We start from the raw sequence: 16,747 nt of genomic DNA, 5'->3' as shown, positions 1-16,747 counted from the left end.
GCGCATCTACACCTCTCTCCGCTGTCACTCCTACCTTCCTGTCTACCTTTACGGCGCGGTTCGCGTGTCCACAAAAAGACCTGTGAAATACCTGTGTGTGTGCGCGCTTCTTCCCTGTCCTGTAAAGCAACTGTTCTTTATTTTTGTCTCTAACGCGCACAGAGCAAAGATCACATGCTGATAAAAACTTGCATAGCCTTCCTGCGGATTTTTAATCTTGCATTGCGCATAGCTAGAAATATAATACGAGAAAAGATGGGAAAATTTAGGTATTACGAGGAGAAGGGATGGGCCGTAAGAGAAAACTAGAGGAGTGAAAAAGTTTTTAATGCAGAAAAAGAACATTTTCTCCGTAACACTTGACACTCCTCGAATATGGTGTTGCTCTGCTAAACATTTACGATTTATCTTGGTTGCGAATAGTGGATGCTTGCGGAAAAGGATGGTAGCTTTCAGAAATATAACTTTTTCGAAAATAATCATGCGTGAAATGAGAAGCGAAATGCCTCAAAAGATAACAAATTGCAGCAGGCTAGGCTTGCCTGGAAATTTTGAGCATAATCTGAAAATAGAGGCGTACATATACGCCAGTTTTTTAAAGTAACAAGTATCATTTAGCATTAACCGTTTCATACGAGATCTGTGTATGAAGAAGTTAAATGAAACTACCTGCTTCTTGCCTCGTTGTGGCAAGGTTTTAGCTATGAGGCGAACAGCCGGTTGATTCTAATGGTGGAGACTTGATTAGTGGCGGGCGTCCCTGCGTGCTTCATGTTAGGGGCATCCCGTGAACCCTTCGAAGACTCCGGTCTTCGACATAGAAGTCCCTGCGGGTACCAGTCCCGAGACAGTCGTCGAAGCGGCGGCGAGGTCGATAGTGTGTTTAAGAGCATGGCATCTGTTTCTAATCGTTGACGCCGGCTGCCTCATCATCAGCAGCGAGCGCATACCAATCGTCCTTGTTGGGCCTCAAGTTACCACCGTGGACTGCCTTTTCCTACCGTATTATGTTTCAACCGAAACGCTTATACATGCCCTGAGCCAGCATGGCAAAGTCCTGTCCATCACTGCGGGCCAGATGGGCTCCCGTAAGGGTGCTCTCACTGGGACGCGGTATGTTCGGATGGAGATGTCTGCGTCATCACCAATACCCAAATACATTCGCGTCGCTGGACATCGCGTAGCCTTTGACTACAAAGGTATGCAGCCTGTTTGCCGGTGATGTGGCTCCTCGGAGCACTTTCGGGTGCAGTTTTCAGCGCCTTTTTTGTGGAAGCTGTGGTATCCACGGTCACCAAGGCGAACGAAGGCTGCGCCCTGACCTGCCGACGCTGCAGTGATGACCACCCGACGGTGACGTGCCCGGTGCGCCGTTCCTACTCGTTCGCAGCGACAAGTGCGTTTCCTCCGCTTACACCCATGAAGCCTACAGTGTCGGCCCCATCTACCAAGCCAGCTGAGTCGGCTAAAGGCAACGAAGAAGTACAAATAGATTCTGTGGAGGGCACGACCTCGAAAACATTGCCGAATTCGACTACTGGTACACCGGCGGAAGCAGCGGCCAGCACTGATGACTTGCCGTTTGACATGTGTGCGACTGGTCCACCGCAGTCTGAGATTGCTTGCGCGAACGCGGCTGACACCGCGGTGGTTCCCCAATCATCTTGTTTTCCTGCCACATCGTCAATGGAACCTTATTGCACGTCTAGTTTGCGGCGTCCAGGCCAATTTTGGAGTTCGCGGAAAGAAGATGGAGGTGGCATCTAAGGCTTTGGCTCCACCAAAAACCCGCGGTGCTCTCGGAACGCAGGCTGGTCGTACTATGAAGCTGGCGGCGACGCCGGCCACTGCTGGTATTTCTAAGATTCGCGGAGCATTGGAGGAGCAAATGGATGTGGACGATTCCCAGCAGGTGTTTCAGCCTTGGTGTCGGACACTCCCCGTCGCTTTCTACACTCAGTGAGTGTGATATGGACATTGAGATACAGCGAGAAGAGAATGAGCGCTGTGTTTCGTCGCCGACCTCAGGATCGGATGCGGCACGAGGTCGCCCGGAGGCGTGTTTGGGTTTGCTCGGTACGGTGGCTCCGCAAGAAAGAAAATGACAGAAGAGATGGAGAAAGCGGGCTAATATTATTATAATTATTATTATTATTATGTTCATAAAAGTATTTAATAAATATAATAGTATTACCATTATTGTTCTTATTTGGTTCACAGGAAGAGAAAGGTCCAGTATCTGTCACATTTGTTTCTCTGGACACCTGAACCGCTTGCGCTGCCTCTGGGGGCGGTAGATGCTAGTCGGAACAACCCGTTTTCTGCGTCTCTTCTGTCGTTTTCTCTCTATCGGGACCACCATACTGATCAAACCCAAATGCCCAACCGTGCACGCTTGCTTCTGGAAGGTGGTAGTTGGAAGATGGCACGGCCGTGCACTGATTGGCCAGCAGAATGTGCACGTGACGCTTACGCATGCAAAGGCACAATTGACGCACCTACCAAATCGAACAGCTCTCTTAATGCGTAAATCGACCCCACCAGCACCCTTAGAATCCAGAGTCTACTTCTTGGCAAGACAGTAAAAAAGCCTTGCACTTCCCTTGTCCCCAGCTCCCAGAATGCGGAAATTTCTGAACCGCAAGTAAAAGTTTGAAATACTTTATGGTGAGGATTGAGTATATTGATATATTACGTGGTCCAATAAAACCCTGTGAATCGAACAGTGCGACTTTATTGCTAAAAGAACAAACGCTCATTGAGAGCATTTATATAAGACTAGGCATAAATACATGGTTGTTTAGGCATTGCAACACGTTGTCTTTTCATGTGAGGCGAAAACAAACCGGCCCTAACCTTTGTCTGATGCAGCAAGGCGTCCCTTCAAGTGAAATCGGTGACGTGGCATGAAATAATATGGCTGAAGAGTTTGCGCTACTGATTTTAAAAGAGCCGAAAGTCAAAGCCAAACTTCTGCAATTCGGTCCCGCTCCGCTAATAGGTGGTCTGACTGTAACGGAATGGCTTCGTTTCAAACTGGAAACCAGATTTTTAACGATAAGAAGCGAGCACTGACACGTATGCATACAAATGAGTATGCGTGTGTTACTTGTGCAACTTGGAAATCACACTGTTGGGCTCATCAATACGAATTCGCAAGGTGTCGATAATCACGGCCAGTCGAGGAGGGTATGTGCCGACTATCTTACGAGAAACGTTGGAAATAATTTAACACGGCAGCTTTACAGAATCCGACAGCCAAAAGCTCCGGCGTCAGCGTAAGTGAGCGAAAAATTAGATGATTTCTTAGATGTCCCTTAAGAGGAGAATGCCAAAAGTCTACCCTTCCTCTCCTTTCCTTGCCTCTCATTGTTTGCCTATTACCGACGTCGTTGCTGTGCTAAATTTAATGATAATTGTTTTACAGGAAAGGAAAGGCTGTCACACTTTCTCCGGCAAGTGTGTTTGGATGGTATGCCATCACGCCTGTCGCTTGGAGTTCGTTGATGGGGCTGGGACAGGTATGTCACCGCCGCTTGCCGCGGGGGCTTGCCTGCCACCGAATGTTTATCTGTTGTAAGCCGTCATTGCACCCGCCACCGCTTCGGTGGTGGACGACGGCTGTTGTTGCGGCGCACGTCTTTCTCTCCCTCTTCTTTTCGTTCTTCTATTTCGAACCCGACCTCGGCGGCTGCGTTTCGATGGAGGCGAAACGAAGAGGCGTCCGTGTGCTGTGCGATGTCAGCGCACGTTAAAGATCCCCAGGTGGTCGAAATTACTCCGTAGCCGTACACTACGGCTCCTCTTTCGCTCTTTCCACTTTCACTCCCACCTTAGTCCCTTCCCTTATGGCGCGGTTGTGGTGTCCACAGAAAACAAGTGAGACAGTTACCGCGCCTTTCCCTTCCTATAAATAAATAAATAAATAAATCTCTACTACTGTACCGGAGTACCCGGGTTTGAACCCGACCTCGGCGGCACTCCCCTGATGGGGTTAGGACCGGTAGGTCATTGCCACTTGCGGCGGGGCTAGCCTGTTCAAATATTTACTTGCTGTAGGCCGTCATTGCACCCGCCACATCTTCGGTGGTGAAAAAATTGGTTCACAGGAAGGGAAAGGCGCAGTAACGGTCACTCTTGCTCTGTGGACACCCGAACCGCGCCGTAAGGAAGGGAGGAAGGTGGGAATGAAAGTGGAAAGAGAGAAAGAGGAGCCGTAGTGGAGGGCTGCGGAGTAATTTCGACCACCTGGGGAACTTTACCGTGCGCTGACATCGCACAGCACACGGACGCCACTTCGTTTCGCCTTTATCGAAAAGCAGCCGCCGAATAGAAAATGCACGGGCCTGCTACTGGCTCTATAACTGAGCCACCTCCGCTGCCTCGTGCAAGCAGAAGATTGATTTATAGTAAGGGAAAGGCGCGAAAACTGTCTCACTTGTTTTTTGTGGACACCTCAACCGCGCCGTAGAGAAAGGGAGGAAGGCGGGAGTGAAAGGGGAAAGAGAGAAAGAGGAGCCGTAGTCGAGGGCTACGGAGTAATTTCGACCACCTGGGGATCTTTAACGTGCGCTGACATCACACAGCACACGACGCCTCTTCGTTTCGCCTCCATCGAAACGCAGCCGCCGCGGTCGGGTTCGAACCCGGGAACTCTGGCACAGTAGTCGGGCGTCTTAGCACCACCCCGGCGGGGCAACTCTTCGGTGGTGGACGACGGCTGTTGTGGCGCGCGTCTTTATCTCCCTCTTCCTTTTCTTTCTTCTGTATTTTCTCTTCCGTCTGCACGAGGCAGCGAAGGTGGCTCGGCTACAGCACCGGTAGCAGGCCCGTGCATGTCCTTTTCTTTCTTCCTATGCAGCCACAACAAAAACAACAACCTCGGCGGCTGGGTTTCGATGAAGGCGAAATGAAAAGGCGAACGTGTGCTGTGCGATGTCAGCGCACGTTAAAGATGCCCAGGTGGTCAAATTACTCCGGAGCCCTCCACTACGGCACCCCTTTCTCTCTACCTAATCTCACTCTAACCTTCCTCCCTCCCCTCACGGCTCGGTTCAGGTGTCCACAGAAACAAGTATGACAGATACTGCGCCTTTCCCTGCCTGAGAACCAATTATTATTATTATTAGTTAGACACAATACGCGCTAAACCGTCTGTTGTTGTTCTTGTAGTAGTTGGCGTTGTCAATTCTCGACGGTAACCAAAAGATGACGGCGAATGGGACGGTCGCGATGCAGAAATATATCAATAGCATAAATTACCGGGTATCGCTTCAGCTTGTGTTATAGAATTTACGTTTGAAAACGACTCAGGCTATGGGAGACGCCACACTGTGCGCTCAAGAATATGTCACCAAATGGGGTTATCTAACGCACACTAACATCACAACACACGGGCGCCTTGCTTTTCGCTTCCATTGTAAAGCGGCAGCCAGGCCGGGATACGATCCCGCATCCTTGGGTACAGCAGTCGAGTGCCTATAGCCACTGCTCCACCGTGGTGCGGTTTAACTGATCTGCATTGAGCTTTGGAACTGTTGTTGTTGTTGTGGCTGTAGGAAGAAGGAAAAGAAAATGCACGGGCCTGCTACTGGCTCTGTAGCTGAGCCAGTAGCGCTCAAGCGCTTTCAGGCCATGAAGGGTAGTTGGTTCAGGCGTGTTAAATGAACACCCAGTGAATGCCAGTGGTACGTATGGCTTACTAATGAGTATTGTAAAACATAATCACCGAAGCCAACCGGAAATCAAGGTGGCTGCGCCTGAGCAGTGATTGGGAACGGCAGTGCCCGATACGTCAAGCATTGCGCAAAATACACGCAGATGATGCCTTGAATGCATTTCGATGATGCGTCTTGTTTCCAGCCATGCCAAGTCGGAAACTACGCTCGGTTTTACTGACGGGGTCGTAATATCGCTGATGTGATGCAGTGTGAGAAAAACGCGAATAAATTACAGAAAAAGTATAACGAATTTGGAAACATTGGCAGGGAAACCTGGGACTGCCCTCCTAAAAAACAGAACAAAATGCATTCCCACGCGTGAGTTCTTTAAGTTTCCGAAATAAATTCCTCAATCCTGCGCCTAATTCCACCACCATTCCTGATTGGGCAATGAGTCTGCAAAAATAGAAGGAGCCTGTGTAAAAGCAGACACACAAAAAAGAAAATAAAATTCTAGAGAGCACTTTGGATTACGATGATGCCACTGTGGATGAGGCGAAAACTATCATAGCGAGGGGGATCACAGACCTCCACTGGGCACCTTTACCTCCCTCTCTTCTTTCACTCCTTCCTTCCCCCCTTCCTTCACGGCGGGTTACATGTGTCCATGAAGGATTGTGAGAGATACTGCGCCTTATCTTTCCTGTAAATCAATTCCAAACGCCGCTGAAGCCTGCTGTACTAACGCCTCCTAGACATTTGGGTCTGCTTCTGTTTGCAGTGTAGTGCTGCTTTCGAGGATCCGGCAAATGAAAGGCGCCGCACGGACGCCTAGATCGGACGCCCGACGGGGTCAGCTTATGTTGTTGTGGCTGTAGGCAGAAGGAAAAGGAAATGCACGGGCCTGCTACTGGCTCCGTAGCTGAGCCACCTCCGCTGCCTCGTGCAGACAGAAGAGAAAATAGAGAAGAAAGAAAAAGAAGAGGGAGAGAAAAACGCGCGCTGGCAACAGACGTAGTCCTCCACCTAAGCTGTGGCGGGTGCAATGACGGCCTACAACAGATAAAAATTCAGTGGTAGGCTAGTCCCGCCACAAGCGGCGTTGACCTACCAGTCCCAGCCCCGTAGGGCCGAGAACAGCCACCCTTCATCTCTTCCAGCCGGCCTCGTATATGCATGAATCCCTTGGTAAAGTCATGACCAGTGGTGACAGTACATCGCACTCCCCTTGTCGAGTACAGCCAGCATTTTACTGAACGTATCAAAGTTCATCGGCATTCTATAATTCGTTTACTCGAAAGGAAAGGCGCAGTATCTGTTACTCGCGGAATCCGCTACCATTCGCATGGTGGAGAAGGGGAATTATGGAGGGGGTTTTACGATCCGGGGTGTGGCGCAGTTGGTAAAGCGCTGGGCTTAAGATCCAAGAGATGGAGGCTCGATTCCCGGTGGAGACAAGGTTTTAGCTCTCACTCTTCTTAGCGTGACACCTTTATTAATGCTAAGAATTACTTCACTATGTTCACAGATTTCTGTCCGCAGACTGTGTCCGCAGGGCATGTCTGCAAAATGGTTTCTGCAGCAGTTGTAATTGAGAAGTGGCAGATGTTAGTGAGTAGTGCCAATCGATACAATGTGACGTAATGTTGTGGCGGAAAAATAATTAAACTAATACGATAATTTAAGTAATTAGAATAACTGGTTCACATGAAAGGAGGTGCAGTATCTGACACACTTGTTCTGTGGTCACCTTTTTAATTTATCATTTATAGGAGGGGAAAGAGGCGGAAACTCTCTCACTTGTTTTCTGTGGACACCACAACCGCGCCATAAGGGAAGGGAGGAAGATTGAAGTGAAAGTGAAAAGAGACAAAGAGGAGCCGTAGTGGAGGGCTACGGAGTAATTTCGACCACCTGGGGATCTTTAACGTGCGCTGACATCGCACAGCACACGGACGCCTCTTCGTTTCGCCTCCATCGAAACGCAGCCGCCGAGGTCGGGTTCGAACCCGAAGCATGGGACTTTCATGCTCCCCAGAGAAGTCCGAGCTCCTCATCCTCTGCCCCACCACCGTAACCCTCCCAGCGCCCCCAAAACCGTTGCTTTGGATGATCGCCCCATTACGGAGGTGGACATTCTCCGGGTCCTGGGGCTTCATATCCAAAGCAACGGTACAAACAGCCTCACAATAAAGGAACTCAAGCGGGTGACAGGTGCGATCTTGCACCTCATCCGCAGAGTTTCGGGCCAACATAGGGGCATGAGGGAGCACGATCTATGTCGTCTCATTCATGCCTTTATCCTCAGCCGATTTTTATACACGCTCCCTTACCTCAGACTTAGAGGTGAAGAGATCTTCACCTTGGACGCGATGCTTCGTACCGCATTCAAAACCGCCCTCCACCTACCCCTGAACACTTCAACAGAGAAATTACTTCAGCGGGTGTCCACAATACTGTTGGGGAGCTTGTGGAGGCCCACAGACAGACCCAGTATATCCGATTGACACAGACTTGGCACCGGACGTCACATCCTCAAAACTCTCGATGTTCACATCCCAGCTAACGACCCCACACTCCTCTCCATCCCACGCCCTATCCACTCCAACCTTCTTGTCAAACCTCCTCCCCGAAACTCCCATCCACAACACCACGAGCCCCGCCACCGAGCCCGGGCAAAGGCGCTCCAAATATTACGGTTCCGAGACGGATGCCGTATGGGTGGACGTCGCATGCTGGGGCGATGAGGCGGCGGCAGCCGCGGTGAATACAGTTCAGTCCATTGCAACTCTCCCCCTCCCCTCTGTTACCTCCTCAGAAGTGGCCGAGGAGGCAGCGATCGCCCTTGCAATTGCCCACACGGAAGCTAAATATATACTCACAGACTCAAAAACTGCACTACTAAATTTCGCACGTGGGAGAGTTCATGTTTCTGTTTTTTGCATACTGACCTCACCCACTGCCAACCCGCCCGCCACGTGGAGCTTATCTGGGTGTCTGCGCACTCGGGCAACCCTGGCAACGAGGCCGCCAACAGCTTATCCCGAGGTCTAATACGCCGGGCACAGGCGGTCCCCACGTCGGAGTTCTCCCGGGAGCGCATGCACACGTTTAAAGAGATGACTCAGGCCTACCGGGTCGAGAGACAGATCTACCCCCCACCTCACTCCTCCCTCAGCAATCTCCACCAAACACTATGGCGCCGCCTCCAGACGCGAACCCTCCCATCCCCTTACATTAGGTCCCGTTACCACCCCACTCTCACCGACCCCTCCTGCACCCTTTGCAATCACCCCACTGCCACCCTCGCCCACATTCTATTCCAATGCCGGGCGGATCCTCCCCCGCGGGGTCTGGGGCACTTTTCCACCTGGGAGGAATGGGAGACCCTGCTACGCTCTAAGGACCCGGTCCGGCAAAAGACCTCCGCAGACCGAGCTGCCGACGTCATGAACCGTAGGAACATGAACGTTTGAGTGTAGTGGGGCCGTGCGGGGGCCCAGGGGCTGCGCGCCCCGAACACCTCTGTTAAAATAAATGTTTATTACTACTACTACTACTACCCGGGTACTCCGGCACAGTAATCGGGCATCTCACCCCTGCGCCACCCCTGCGGGGCCGTGGACACCTGCCGTAAGGAAAGTGAGGATGGTGAGAGTGAAAGCGGAAAGAGAGAAGGGGGTGCCGGTAGTGGATATGACGTCACGCAATCGGAAGTAGAGCCGAAAAAAAAGACATATGAAGGGATTGGCACGCAATTTGAAAGTGCCAAAGACTAAAATGGGCAATGGTGGCGAAACGAAGTGGCGCCTCAAATTACTCCGTAGCCCTTCACAACAACTCCCCTTTAACTCTTTCCACTTTTACTCTCACCTTCATTCCTTCCCTTACGGCGCATTTCAGGTGTCCACAGAGCAAATGGGACAGATGCTGCGCCTTTCTCTTCCTGTGAACCAATTGTCAATTGTCAAGAAGAGAATTAAGCATCTAAAAGCAACTAATAGCAGCATCCGTGCTTCCGCATTACTCCAATGCAGATTCTGCAGTGCTCTTAAAATTTTTTTACTTTCTCTCGACAACCTTTTGTAGACAACAATGAGGCATTCAAGGCCTTCGCCTTAATATCTTGGTGATATCCGCTACGGACGGACCTGACGTCAGAAAATTGCAATGCAGAAACTTAGATGCCACCCCGAAGTAGCCTCACGCAAATAGAACAAAACGACTTCCAAAACACGGAATAAGTTGCTGGTGACATCAAACACGTTTGGTGATTATCTTGTATTATAAATAATTTAACTAAGAATACTTACGGAGAGAGGCTTGATAAATCTCGGTGTGTAGCGCTGAAAAAAGCAAATTGCTGTAAAAATTCTTTTGCAAAAGGAACTTCTACTTGGTGAGGTGCATTCTAAGCAATATTATATCACATATAGGTTAAAGAAAACACGTGAACCCACCTGTCTAACGATGTGGACGCGGCCCCATCATATGGGGAAAACAGAACTGCTGTGAAGTCGTTGGTGTATTTTTTATCTCCCACAAGAGTTGAAGAGAGAGCTGAAAACGTGCAGATTTCCTAACAAGATCTAAACGCCTTTTTGGTTGGATAAAAAGAGGGAAAAGCTCGTTAAGAAATCATTCGTACAATTCTTGCAACGCAAAGAGCCCACTGTAGAGGAATAGAGCGGCTCACTCTCTTCAGAGGAACATGAGCGGCAAATACAACCACATATGTGCGCGGTAAAGTCCCATAGGAGGCCTTGTGGTCACACTTAGGGCAGCGGCTATAAAAATGATTTGATATATGTGCGTGGTAAAGTCCCATAGGCAGCCTTGTGGTCACACTTAGTGCAGCGGCGATAACAAAGATTTCACTCAAACGCATAGAGTGGTAAGGTAAATAGAAATACCTAACAAGCACTCCGAGACAATACTCTGGCACAGCGTCATATGTTACCGCATGTTTTCTTTGTTATTTGCAGCCGGATATGAAGGTGCCAGCAGCAATCCACGCGTTACTGAGAAAGAAGCCCTGCTTTGATAGCTGCTGCAATAAATGCATTTTATGACTTGTAGAAAAGTCTACGCGGGCTTTTGATATAGCACGAGCGAGAGGGGACGTCCATATTTTGCAATTACGTGCAGTTGGAGGGAACTGTGGGTGTTTTATCCCATGATGCGGACAGGGCCAGAGGCACCAGACTGAATAAACCAAAGAAAGCTGCAACAAGGTTTCGCCCCATATGCCCGTGAGCGACTGTACTTATTTCTTGCTATGTCGCCAGTCTTCTTTTAGTGCGCAAAAGTTGCTCACAGCCCCACACGCCCACGAGTGTTCTACGCTTGTAATCACCACCAATGTCCAAGACTGTCCCTGAAACAGGCTGGCCATATGCTGGACATCTTATGGCATCGTAATACAGAAAAGCTTCTGAAACAGAAAAAAGGCCGCAAATTTATGACTAAGCGCTGTCGACTATCTAGACACATGCTTACTGGCATTTTCCAGGGAAGCCCAGCGCATGCCTGTAAGACTTGCAACGCTTTAGTGAGCGTTCAGTGTGCCGGCACCTTTTCCTGTACTGCTTTCAACCGGTTCCATAGTTTTTGAGTTTAGAAAAGCATTAAGATATGCCGTGCCAGTTTAGTTCCTGATATCATTGTCGTGCCGATTTTCCCAAACCAGATTCATGTCTTTCAAGGGAAATGACCTTTGTACGGAATATGTCAACTGCAACAAAGCTTATCTAAGCCGAGTGCGCTATCGCAATGTGGCGCCATTTCTGTAGCGCTTAGGCAGTAGGGCATATTGTTCCTTTTCAAAGGTAGTAATATCTGCTGGATGGCGTCATAAAGGCACAATTTCTTTTTCTTTCCAGTCACTGAAAGATGACCTCTGATATGGTGTAAATGCTATCTTAAGGAGTCTGGGGATCAGGACAGCTTGGAATTACATCTGACAAGAACTCTGAACGAACTCACCCATAGTAGCATTCTTCCTATTGCTCTTCGTGGATCTGCGTGCTAGCAGAGCAAGCCTTGCGTTGTGTTGTGCTGTCTTTTTTTTGCCTCACAGAACTGCAGGTAGGCGTTGTACACGCCATTAGAAAATAGGGCAATGAACTTCAACATTAAATAAATAAAATGTAAAATCCCATGACGATATGTACTGGTTAGCTGACAGCACGCATTACAAACAACATGAAGCCGAGCAAAAAAGAAAACAGAAGTGACAAATTGACCGGTCTGTTGATGGTACGAGCCCAAATATTGGTGATGGATACCTGTGATATCCAGGAATGGAAGTCGTTGACCTACGCACTTTACGCACACCTCTGTTAATAAGATCATTACCTAGTTAGATATAAAAAGAGGCTATAAGCGATTGGTTTTAACAATTGCCCCTTTCCTACAATATCGAAATTTTAATTTGAAAAAGGAGACCGCATTTACACCATGTACTTCACGAAAATATTTCTAAAGAAGATGATGCAATCGGGGCTGACAAAATGGGCTGCGTCAATCTGACACTGGAAGGAATTGCATCGATATGAGTAAGCTTGTTTAAAGCGCAAGATTTGGGGTCGATGGACCAAGGCAAAAAACGTCGCTTCGGCATTGTACTCGCCCTCAATATGAGTGAAATATCATCACCATGGGTCTGGAAGCTGGTCGCTGGCAAATTATATGACGGGCGCTGATTAATAGAGTTGCGTGAACCCTCTAACCACATCATATGAGTGAGGCGGGCAGAGCTTCAAGCAGGTCGAGGGAGGAATCGAACACGGAATCTTTGAGTGGCAAGGCAGTCATGTTGCTTTTGGGTCACGTAAAGCGATTCGGGCGTGCCTCAGGTAAAAAGGCCCTATTTCCATATCGGGTGGTATGTCACAAACTTACGAGAGTGCATGATAACAAGCGTGTGTGAATAACGGAAGGATATTTTAAGGGGCAGAGGAATAAGATTGGGATGGAGCGAATTTGGCAAGTACTCGCAGATTATGACTAGCAGCTTGCCGGTATCGCTCAAGAGGAAAGTATACAACAGTTGCATCTTGCCTGTACTCACCTATGGGGCTGAAACATGGAGGCTAACCAAGAGAGTTCTACTTAAGTTGAGGACAACCCAGAGGGCTATGGAACGAAAAATGGTAGGGGTAACATTAAGAGATAGAAAGCGTGCAGAGTGGGTCAGAGAAATAACTCAAGTTACCGACATTCTAGTAGAAATTAAGAAGAAATGGACATGGGCAGGACTTATAGTGCGAAGAGAGGATAACCGATGGTCGCTGAGGGTAACAAATTGGATTCCAAGGGAAGGAAAGCGTAGCAGGGGGCGGCAGAAAGTTAGGTGGGCGGATGAGATTAAGAAGTTCGCAGGGGTCAAGTGGATGCAGCTAGCACAGAACTGGGTTAAGTGGAGACATATGGGAGAGGCCTTCGCCCTGCAGTGGGTATAATCAGGCTGATGATGATGATGATGATGATGATGATTTTAAGGGGTTTGTGAATATTCGATTAGCAATATACATGTGAGCTAACGAATATTAGCAAAGATATTCGCATTAAGGCCGTCGCGCCCTTAATGACGAAGCAAAAGTGGCCCTCAAATTTAATGCCTCTGACGTCTGTCCTACGGAAAGAATGAGTAATTAAGACAAGTAAAAACCAATGGGCTGGTGCTTGCGCAGCAAAACTTGAAGGAATGCTGATGCACAATGTGGGCATATACTGATTGGTTATTGATCGTTATTGTGTAGTCCACCAAGATATAAAAATATGTATTCAGAAATTTGTACATTTCCGCTTATGTGCTTGTATGCGGAAAGTGAATGTGGTCAGGTGTTTTAGCTTTTTCTCACGAGTCGAGTGCAGTCGCATTAGTCAGCTGCAATGTAAGCCTTTTTTGACGGATATCATATCAGATGCCATACTTCTGTGACCCGATGTAGACCAGAAAGTTAACATTCATGTATGCCGTAAATGTGATTGCGTCCAAGCAGACCAGAAGTTTTCTGAGGCATTCTTCGGTCTGATTACTTGGTTCTGGTCAAATTCATACCTTTTATTTCATTGAAAACATTAATTCAAAAGTGAAGGGTCACTGCTCCCCCAGAGAGTGCGTCGTTTAGTAACAGCATATTAGTTGACTGCTTGTTGCGCCCTTACGTTTATTACGTAGGTGCGGACAACATGAAGGAGCGCGGGTGAGATCCCTGCGAACGACTGTATGGCCGGAAGCCAAGGTTATGATTCTCAATGGCAATTTAAGGCGAACTCTTTTTTGCAAAAGGTTTTTACAAAAACTGTAAAAGTAAAACTTCCACCCATGTAAAAACGTTAGGCATAGAATAATTTTCTACACCGCTTTGCAGTGAATTATTTTTCGCACCTTTTGATCTCAAAGATTATCATGAAGCAATTACAATAGCCAAAACAATGTTAAAGCGCCTGCCCGATCACGAGCCTAGCATTCTGATATTTAATAATAGGCAGGTAAGGAAGCATGCTTAATGCGACGATCTTCAGAAATTGAAGTCAGTTGTGCATTTCCTTCAAACTCGCGAAGGTACATCAGCGTTACAGTAGATGTTTTGTGTCCTGACAAACCTGGATCAAGGCAGTTTACGTTCGATTGCATGCAACGTAGAAGAATAAACACATGTACTATTGCTCACCTGTGATGTGCGAAGATTACACAAATGTATCGGCTGGCTCCGGTGACAAGAGCGACTCAATTTAATGCGCATTTATTTCGCGTTTGTTCGAAAGTACAACGCATGCAGGTGCTAGGAAATAAAAAGTTGTTTCTTTCTTATCGTTTCTGAAGCATTCATGTTTGCAAAGGCAAGTCTTTCGGTACGTAATTGCATATTGAGAAGGAAGAAGGATGTCGGCCATGTTGACACAGCCTCTATGTATGCCGCTTCAACGTGGCAGTGAAACGCATTTTAGCCAAGAATATCCTGTTTGCTGCTTTTGATACATCTGCGCCATTGATGCCTTATCAAGATGGATACGTGTAGAACCAGATGGATTGGCGATCCGTGTGTGTTTCCACCGCCTTTGTGCGTTGCCAACGGTGGCACAACCCACCGCACTGCCACTTCTATCATTTTTGAAACAGTGAATTGGTCAAGCAAAGAATGTTTGTTGAGTTATTTCTTGTCCTAACACTTCTTTACCCGTCCGCCAAAGATGCTAAGGATTGTGACTCCGACCCAAGAGATGGTCTGTACCCTCGTACAAATGCTACTCGTCCGCGCATCGCTTAATTGTACTTTATTCTTCCGGCTAAATCTTTCAATTAACTTGTGAGGCTTCACGGAACCGTATACTGGCATCTTCGTTCGTTTCCCATGGGCGGGTTTGATTAAAGCCTTAAAAGAAGTGCCAAAGCTGCCACGTAGGCGTAGGAAGGAGAAAACTAAAGTGTTATAATTTTCACTTGGAACAACTACACCGCCAGTAACATATGCTTTTGTTCGTCTCGGCTGGCACAGCTGTATGCGAGTCAAAGAACGATATTTTAGGGGAGCACAGCCTAATCTTCACAGCAAGACAATTTCGGCGCGTACCTTTGAGTCGCTTTAACTCCTTTTTCCGCTACACTCTTGTCATCTTCGCATGGAGAACTTCTAGCTCTCTTGAAGGAGGTTGTGCTGGAAAGTGGTTATGTAGTTCATAATATGATATCCTAAACTCTTCAAAGGACTTTGCGTCGCACGGAAGAGAGATCAGCGGTGGCATCTTGAAACAGCAATATGTTTCTGCTCATCCTGTTCTCACTCCTTAAGATTTTATTTGACGAAATTCCCGGAAGCAGGTCCTAGAAGGACCACTGAAGTGCAACTTGCGGCACGAAATTCATTGAGGTGGTCGTTTTGAGTTTTCGAGTGAAGTCATGAAGTTTAGGGTGGGGGGGCTATAGCTTACAAATAATTGAAACAATGCTCCTGGCAACCCTTCCCAACGAATTCGGGCGACACATTCCAGCACGCAAACCTCCCCACTGTCGTGAATGGGGCTGCTGGGCGCGCCCGTTCATTGGACGCTCCCAAGTTACGCGGGTGGGATGGGGCGTGGAGGGGCAACGCCAGGACTTTTCTTATTAGTTTTTCTTGAGCGCCAGCGTATTTATAGCTAAGAGGGCATAGGAGTAGCATCATTTTGATCGCCCATATGTTCGGTGCTGATCAAGCTAGCTTAAACATTGTCACGTTGCAGGGAAGATTTATGGGATGCGTATTGCTGGTGCACGCTCTATAATTTATGTAATTAACTTTTCATGGGCCCTTTAATGCAGTATCTCTCTTTATTATAGTGGGCTGTAGGTGCTCTTACCTCCTATTAAGGCGCAGATCAGGGCTATGAATGCATTTACTTCGATACGTGTAGTTTCTACTCATCGAGTTCAAAACTGAACGTTACTGAGATTCGAGCCATGACCCTCTGGCTCGTGAGGCGGATGCCTGCCTCCACGCCAACAATGTAGCATGAAATGCATTGCCATAGAGAAGCAGGGCATTGTGGGACGACATTTATATCATGAAAGCTGGACGTCAAAGCATCCGGTTGGCAAAGGTTTTCCTCTCCTTTCCCGCTTCTATTTCTCGAGTCGGACAGCGCTCATTGTATTTTCGTTATGTGCGTCAATTGGCCCCTCTCGTCGGCTTGAGGCTTGCATCTAGTCACGCTAGGTACCTATTAACTTTCATGCGTGGCTGCTTAAAGGTGTCATTGGCGACATTGTCTAAGTTTTCTGCGTATTGTTGCGTTCGCAGGATTTTATTGAACTGAATTTTGTAGTGTTACTGCAAAGCCATTGAATAAATATAATTGTAAGAAAAGGAGTGTATAGCAACCGTCTGAAATCTTGGTGGGCGTCTCAATCCAGCCGTGAAGGAGAGGCATAGAAGGGTTTGAAAGGTGAAAGATGGAAGGGCTTCGAGTACGTTCGAGCATCTGATATATGCACTAATTTCGCAGAAAATGCAGGTGGCTCTTGCATTTTACTTAATATAAAACGAAAACGCAGAGATCGCGACCACTGCTTTCCAGTTATAAAAGCTAAAAACCACATA

Source organism: Amblyomma maculatum, chromosome 10, assembly GCF_055883805.1.
Source record: "Amblyomma maculatum isolate TAMU_Amacu chromosome 10, ASM5588380v1, whole genome shotgun sequence".
In the NCBI taxonomy this organism is placed as follows: domain Eukaryota; kingdom Metazoa; phylum Arthropoda; class Arachnida; order Ixodida; family Ixodidae; genus Amblyomma; species Amblyomma maculatum.
The sequence above is the reverse complement of the archived record's forward strand: the minus strand, read 5'-3'. Positions refer to the sequence as shown.